Raw genomic sequence first — 8,804 nt, 5'->3', positions numbered from 1 at the left:
AGCACTAGATGGGCTAACTGTCTTGGGACTGGCTCTCTTCCAGATTCCAGCCAGTTCTCTCCATGTTCCATACTGACAGCATATGGTCTCTTCAGCAGTAGGGTCTTACCATTAACTCTTGGTGAGTAACCAAGTGTTCTTGCAGAAGTCTGTCTTGTTTGTTTTGGGTGATCTAGTAGGACTCTCTGATCAATAGCTCATTGTGGGTGTTAAATGCTTTTTATTTCCATTTCCTTGGAATATTATTTTCTACCCTTTCACCCTAAGGAGGTGCCTGTCTTTAGTGGTGAGGTGGGTTTCTAGAAGGCAGCAGATGGTGGGGTCCATTTTTCTGATTTACCCTATTAACTTGTGTCTCTTGACGGGTGAATTAAGGCCATTAATATTTAGGGTAATAATAGTGAGGCTTGATTTAATCATTTCTGTACTATGGTGCTTTATGGGGTTTCACATTTTCTTTGACTTTTAGTTTTTTGAGCCTTCTCTAGGTTTGGTTATTAAGGTCTGCTTCATGTAGGATCTTGAGATTGGTGGTTTGACTCTTATGTTTGGAAAATTTCCCTAAGTACTCTCTATAGGCTGGACTTTGTGTTCATATAGTTGTACACTTTTATCATGGAAAGTTTTTTTTTTCACCATCTATTATGAGAAATATTTTTGCTAGGTATAGAAGTTTGGGTTGGAAGCCATAGATTCTTAAATTTTGCAGTGTTCTATTCCAGGCCCTTCTGGTTTTCAGGGTTTCCATTGAGAAAACTGTGGTAATTCTGATGGTGTTATCTTTATATGCAGTGTTTTGTTTCTCTCTTGCTGGTTTTAGGTCTTTGTTTTTGTTGTTTAGAGTCTTAATAATAATACATCTTGGAGATTTTCTCCTTTGGTCCAGTCTGTTTGGAGTTCTGTTAGCTTCTTGTATCTTGATGGGACTCTCTTTTGAGGTGGGAAGGTCTTCTTCAATAATTTTGTTGAATAAATTCTCCATGCCTTTGATCTGAGTTTCTTCCCCTTCTGGTATAGAAATGATATGAATGTTGGGATGTTTAAGGTTATTCCAAACTTCCTTTATGTTCTGTTCACAAAATTTTTGAACATATTCAAGTTTTTGTACTTGCAAACTGTTTCTTCTGTCCTTGTCTTCTAATTCTGAAGTTCTGTCTTCCACATGACTGACTCTGTTCTTGAGGGATTCTGGAGAGGGTTGGGCTTGTTCAATTTGGTTTGTATTTTCTATTTCCTTTATCTGTGTAGTTTCCATCCCTCTGTCGAGTTCTCTTTTCAAGTCACTTTTTGATTATGGTCTTAACGCTTCTTGGAATTCATCCTTGTATGTATTTATATCTAGATTGAGCTTATCCAGTTTATTATTGAGGTCTTCTGTTTTTTCACTCTCCTTCAGATCACTTAATTCTTTTTTGAAGTCTTTTTTTTTTTTTCTAATAGGTCCAAACTAGTGAGGACAGCAGTACCACAATTGTTGGTCTTTTGTTGATTTTCATTTTGGGGTTCTGATCATGTTGTCTCTTCTTTGTTTTGATTGGAGACTTCCATTGTGGAAGTGGGTAACTTTTTTGGGGTTCCTTCCATTTGATTTTTAGTGTTGTTACTTTTGTGCTGTGGTCTGCACATGACAGGATGGGAATCTTATTTAATTCAGGAGGAAGCTGTAGTTTACCATTGAAGTGCTTCAGTGATTGTTTCCTTTTTTGTGTGCCTACATCAGGCTTTTGATGGAATGGTAGGAGAGGATATCTGCTCAGGTGGGAGGCTTAGCACAGTCCTGGTGGGTACCAGAGACCTGGTGGTAGGGAAAGGAGATGTAAAACAGTAAGGTCCTGATTACAAGTGACAGGGCAAGGAGAGGGGACAGCATGGATGGGATGGTGAGTTGGGGGACAAGGAGAGGGGCAGCCAGGACCTGGTGGTGGGTGGCAGGATGGGGAAGAGTGTATCTTGCAGACCCAGTGGCAGGACAGGGAGAGGGGAAGATGTGGACCCTGCTGCAACTGGGAGAGAAGACAGCAAGCACTGTCCCTTTCCCAGTGGTAGTTGGTAGGGTGGGAAGAGGGGACATCATGGACTTGATGAGGAGAGGAAAGAAAAAGGGAAGAAGGGCAGGAGAGAGGGAAGAGACCTCATTGATAGAAAGAAAAGTGAGAGGTACCTGGTCTGGATCTGCAGAGCATGCAGGTAGCACAGCAGAGAACCTGGTCTGCATCAAGGTAGCTGGGATTGGTGCTTCAGGGGTCTGAGGGACTAGTGCGCTACCCAAGAGCATGGGAATCAACATATTTCCTACCCTACGGTGCTCCTCTGCACCCTCCCATTGGAAGGCTGCTAGGATCTGCTGAGCCTGGAACCCCACAGATCTTGCCTGGTATTATCCAGGAAGTGTGGTTAGATGGTTATGATCTTGACCAGAAGTCTTGAGTATTGTTTTTTTTAAACAATATTCAAGTTTATTAAACAAATTTTAAAAGTATAAAAAGTTTAACTCTCATCAGCTTCAAGGTTTATGTTGATGCCCAATTTTGCATATAACTAAACTTTTAGATCTGCTAAGACCCACTGAATTGATACCACCATTGATACCACCCTGGATTCTAAGGCGTGAATTTCTTCTTGTTTTGCTTTGCTTCTTCTAACATTTCCTGGGTTTCTTCTTGAGAGTGGCTGATGAAAACATCTCCAATCTGATATGGAATCATGAAGCAGTCATCACCGGCAAGCAGGATGTCATTTCAGGCATCTTCAAGGTTCTGGAGCTCCTTCTTTTTTACTTCTATTTCTTCTTTCAGCTCCATGCAAATTTGTTTATTTTCTGTTGATCTTCAAAAGTAACACTGACATCCTCTGCAACTGCCTTCTTCATGGTGGCCATCATCTTGGACTCTAGCTTTTTTTTAAAATAAATTTAACGTATTTATTTGCAAAGAAAGATAGATAGAGAGGAGAGAGACAGACAGGGAGAGAATGCGCACCCCAGGGCCTTTAGCCACTGCAAATGAATTCCAGACACATGTGCCCCTTGTGCATCTGGCTTACATGGGTCCTGGGGAATTGAACCTGGGTCCTTAGGCTTCCCAGGCAAGCACCTTAACAGCCAGGCCATCTCTCCAGCCTCCTACAGCTTTTTTTTTTGGGGGGGGGGTTCGAGGTAGGGTCTCACTGTAGCCCAGGCTGACCTCGAATTCACTCTGTAGTCTCAGGGTGGCCTCAAACTCTTGGCCTCCAAAGTGCTGGGATTAAAGGCATGTACCAACACAACCAGCCCCTATAGCTTTTTTTTTTTTTAATTTATTTATTTGAGAGCGACAGACACAGACAGAAAGACAGATAGAGGGACAGAGAGAGAATGGGCGAGCCAGGGCTTCCAGCCTCTGCAGACAAACTCCAGATGCGTGCGCCCCCTTGTGCATCTGGCTAACGTGGGACCTGGGGAACCGAGCCTCGAACCGGGGTCCTTAGGCTTCACAGGCAAGCGCTTAACCGCTAAGCCATCTCTCCAGCCCCCCTATAGCTTTTTAAACAAGATATTAAATAATGGACATAGAAGGCAAGGTTAAGATGCACTCTCCAACTCTGCTCAAAGGACAGGAATTCTCTGTAAATATCTATTGCTAACAAGAGGTTCAAAGATTGTTTTCATTTCAAGAATATCACTTGTCAGGTCAGTTGAGTATTGTTTTTATGTTCATTTTATACATAAGGAAGGAGAAGCACAGACACATGAAACAAATTGCCCAACCCCACAAAACAAGTAACAAGTAGAGTTGAGGTATAAATGTAGGTGACTTCAATATCTTCATGCTCACTCCAATGCCCCATATGCTCCTTAGGCAGAAGACAGCCATGAATAAGTGTCTAAAAGCCTCAGACCACACAGCTACTGAATTCACATGGAACAATTAGTGTCCCCTATTCAGAATATACTCTGTAATTTTGTTATTTTTTAACATGCCCTGTCACAATCACAAAAACTTTGACATCCCTTCACTGATTTCCTGAATCTCCAGACTCTTTGCCATGAACCTGTGAAGCCAGTTTTCCCTCTGAATGCCAGAAATAGACACCAGCTGATCTATGTTAGCAAGCCCCAATGACTCATTACCTTGCAGAGTACTGGTATTCCTAGCTTGACCAAGTTGTAGCCCTCTGGCTTCTCAATCCTTTAATTGACCTTCTGTATAACCTCTGAACTTTGAATTTGAGTCCAACTCTAAGTTTAGCATCTTATTTACTTTTCTCTGGGGGAAACTGACTTGGCTGGCCCTCTCGTTTCTGTTGTCTAGGTTGTGTCTCACTATCCTTCTAGCTCTGTAGTATCATACCTTGCTTTTTTGCTTCCTAAATGGGTTAGCTCAGCCTCTACCTCCAAACTCCTCATAGCAGGCAATGAATCAACTAGGTTGCCTCTAACTTGTATTTATCAGGTTGTTTTTTTGTATGGGGAGGCGGGGAAGCCGTATGTCTCTTGGTAGGTGCCAATGGTAGTGGGAATGAAATATCTCCCATAAACTCATGCGTTTTGAGTATTTGATTCTAAGCTGGTTGCAATTTATGGGATCGATGAGCCTTTGGAATGTGGAGCAATGCTGGAGGAGTTATGTTGCTTGGGGCCCACCTTGTTATTATATCCCAAGTCCACTTGCCAAAATCAGCTCACTCTTATAGCAACTTTCCAGTTACTTTGGCAAGATATGATACTCAATCTCTGCTCTTCCATGTTTTCCCCCACTATGATGAAACTTTCCTTCAAGGTTCTAAGCTGAAATAAACCCTTTACTCCAATCAGCTGCTTCTGTTTGGAAGTTTTGTCCCAACAATGAGAAGGTAACTACTACAGTGCTCATTGTGGTTGTGGACTTAACCACAGAGAGACCAGGACTCCATGAATGATTGTACTTCTGGGTATAGCTGCTGAGCAACCTTGAAGTCTAACTCTGTGCCACCCTCTGAACACCCTCTGAAGAAAAGATAAAGTTATCTCAAAAAGATGAATTTGAAAGCTACACCAACCTTTGGTCCTTGCCTCAGCAGTCTTGTACTGGAGCCTGAGCATGGAGTGGGGATGGGGCTGCTCTCATAGCTATTCAGTTCTTTTTCATGGTGTTCTGAAGAATTCATAGTTAGGACCTTCAAGAACCTTCCAAGGCTATAATCTTCAGTCCCTATGTTTTTCTCAGAGAGGTCTTTCAGACAAGAGCTTCTAAATGTAGCCTCCAGAGATGGGGTTCATTCCCAGAAGGAATCTGAGAAGCAAGATGCTTGAAAAGCACATATTTGATTTTACTAACCTCTAACCTCACTTTCCTGAAATTCAGTGCACTGTTTCCTGCAATATGAACATGAGCAATGACCTATGGTGCTATTACACTATCCCTGACTTTGTCATTTCTGAAAATCACGGATGGTTGTATATCCTTAGAGCAGCTACATTACAGCACCTTCAAATACTATTTATACTCACTACTACTTCCAAATTTGAGTAGGAGAAACCTGCCACTAAACATTGTTATTTAATGCATGCACACCTAATTGACATTTATATCACCTTCTCCGAAGTTCAGAAAACATTGCAAAAGATCAGCAGGAGTGCCATGGAATGCTATCTTCTTGACACAACATGACATGACCATTGTATCCATGACCTCATAGTGATTATAATTACTGCATAATACATGTTCAATATTGAGCCTATCAACATTTTGTCATGGGTCATGGAAGAAAGCATGAAGTTCTCACCCTTCCTTGTAGAATTATTGGGTATTAATGGTTACTGGGGGAGTGGGAGACATTTTCTTTAGTGGTTACACCACTGGCAAGTTGTATGTGCTCTGGTAAATAGACCCACACTCATGTAATTAATACCAATTAAACTCAGTAGATTACACATGCACACAAGAAAAAAGACATGAAAATAAAAGAGGGACTAGTTGGGAAGAAAGGAATCAGTGGAAAGGGAACACAGAAAGAGAGGACATAAAGTCAATGAGAGGTTATAAAGATCATATATATTGGCATATCAGAAATTCATTTTTCATGTTTAGACAACCTGGGACTGGAGATGTAGCACAGTGGTAGAACTCTTCCCTAACATGTGCAAACCCTATGTTTCATCATCCCTAGCACTAAAAATAGTATATTTAGACAACCATATTTCAAGGTAGAGATTTCCCTTTTTATTTTAGACATTTACAAACACAATTCTAAGATGTTCTGTTGCTTTCATGGGATAATCAAAGGACTCCATGGAGGGTACTTGAAAACCAAGAACCACAGCTCTTAGGAATAGTCTACCCCTATCCTAGCAAATGGGATGGGTATATGTCTATACCTGTGGTGAAAGTGGAATTTAGAGTTGTAAGGTTGCATGGAAAAGTCTGATTTCTAAAGCCACTTAAGTATGAAGCTGAATGTTACCCCCACAAAGTCAAGCCTCATCATTTTACCATTTCATCAAGAGTCCACTTTCCTTCTACCCTCACTGCTCCCTTCCCCCGCGCCAGATAAGATGAGATAGAACTGCAACATGTTTAAGACTCATTTGTCATGGTACAGCATAAACAGCTAGGGGGCACAATTGTAAGAGCTGGTGGCCAGGTGAGGCCTCTGTGCTAAAGAATCTCAGAACTATCACACATTTAGAATATGTACAATTTGCTATCAAGGCCCAGTTAGGACCTTCAGAGATCATTAGTCATTGAAAAGTCTATATTCCCTCTCTTGTATATAATTCAAAATGGAATAAAAGCTAAAAGAAATACTTTTGCCCAAATGCCAGTGTTTCCTATCCCCTAGGTTTCCTGATTGAAAATTTATGAGTACTCAGGCGCTCTGAAGTAAAACTTTCTCTTTGACCTTGATTTCCTGGGGCTGTAAGTGTGACTTTAGTTCACACTAAATAAATAAATAAATAAATAAATAAATAAATAAATAAATAAATAAATAAACAAACAAACAAACAAGAATACCAGGACCTCCTTTTTAGTAAGGATGTAAGGAAGCCACATTCTGCTCCAGGTTCTGAGTGTGCCTTAGGACTTATCCCTGTTTAGTCACAGTAGTCTGGACTTTGATAGAAGCCAGGACATCCAGTAAGTCTCTCCAGGCTCTGGTAGACTACCAGGCTATACAACCTGCCCTAGTCAATTCATATGGCTTAAGAAATCCCCAGTCCAGATATACTTCGTCCTGTGATTGGGAAAGCTAATAACTATTGAGGTACACATAAGAGTTCACAGGCAAATGTTCTGGCCTGGAACACTGAAATATTACCCAGAAAACCCACCTCTCAGCTTCACCCTGTTTCTTGATCATTAGCATTTTCTGGGGGTGACAAGACAAAACTCCTACTGTCCCTTTGGTAAAAGGAACATCTCCATCACATATGTCCCAGAGTTTTGTTAGCACTTGCCTCTACAACCATGTTTGTATGCATTTCTGTCAGACCTACATCCACAGCAGAGACCCAATACTTATTGTTTTAAAGGTAAAATCAGGGACTCCAGATTTACCAATCACTGTATAGGCCCCTCCCTTATTCTGATAATTGCTAATCACTTGGATGAATTATAATGAAACTTGGGGTGGTATAATCTTTGACCTGAAGATTGCATACTTCAGCCTTTCAAAGAACTCATGACTCAATCTTGGGACTTTCTATACCAGGGCTTCTTCATTACTACTTCTTTACTCCATTGAGACCTTGGTTCAGGTAGCCTTCCACAACAGTATCTACTGGTACATGAACTTTATGATTGAGAGTTCCTTGCCCTCTTCCTAAGTGCAGTGGTCATCTGAAGGAAGTCATTTAAAATAGAAATGTTCTTGCTTGGACAAGGGGACCCTCTGAACCTTTATGGACATAGAATAATCCCTGCTTTCTGTTGGGCACTTCTTTAGTTTTCTCCACTTGCATTTGCATCCTGCCAAGGTAAAGGAAGCAGAGGAAACACTTCAGTTGGGCCAAAACCAAAAATAGATAGGGTTGTAGGCACCTGCCAGGCAAACCTACAAAAGTCTGGAGCAGGAGGACTAGAGTGGAAAATGGCAATAGGACTGGTATAGAGTTCAATTTGGCCTGGGGCTTGGAAGACACATGGCTGCCCTTGATCCCATGAGCCACCAACACCATTAAGAATGGCTAAGATGGCTTAGTCATTAAAGCACTTGCCTGTTAAGCCGAAGGACCCAAGTTTTATTCCCCAGCACCTATTTAAGCCAGATGCACAAAGTGGCACATGTGTCTGGTGTTCATTTGCAGTGGCTAGAGGCCCTGGTGCACCCATTCTCTCTCTCATCTGCCTCTTTCCTTCCCTCTCTCTCTCATGAATAACTAAAATATCTTTTAAAGGAGAATGGACATTCCAGCCCTAAATACAATCTACTCCCTTACATCTCTGTGTTTAACCCCATCGAAAAGCTTTTAACCACACCTAAGCAAATACTTTTCAAGCTTAGCATCTACTTGGCATTATTCCAAGCCCTATACATGTAATAAAGTATTTACATCTTAACTCCCTGACATAAGTGCTATTTTTAATTTATGTTTTTAGTTTTTTTTTCTTAATTATTTATTAGAGAGAGAGAACAGGCACAACAGTACTTCAAGCCACTGCAAACAAATTCCAGATGCATGCACCACCTTGTGCATCTGGCTTATGTGGGTCCTAGGCAATCTAACCTGGGTACTTTGCAGGCAAGCCACCTTAACCACAAAGCCATCTCTCCAGCCCATAAGTGCTATCTTTTATTATATTTAGAGAGGAGGACACTGAAGCATAGAGAGATAATGCAACTTGCCC

General features: G+C 41.3%; 1 pseudogene; it reads right to left on the bottom strand.

The window, feature by feature from the left end:
• Positions 1 to 2,487: 2,487 nt before the first annotated feature.
• Positions 2,488 to 2,881, bottom strand: LOC101611004 (annotated as a pseudogene).
• Between the last annotated feature and the right edge of the window lie 5,923 nt (positions 2,882 to 8,804).

Source organism: Jaculus jaculus, chromosome X (assembly GCF_020740685.1).
Source record: "Jaculus jaculus isolate mJacJac1 chromosome X, mJacJac1.mat.Y.cur, whole genome shotgun sequence".
NCBI lineage: Eukaryota > Metazoa > Chordata > Mammalia > Rodentia > Dipodidae > Jaculus > Jaculus jaculus.
The sequence above is the reverse complement of the archived record's forward strand: the minus strand, read 5'-3'. Positions and strand labels throughout refer to the sequence as shown.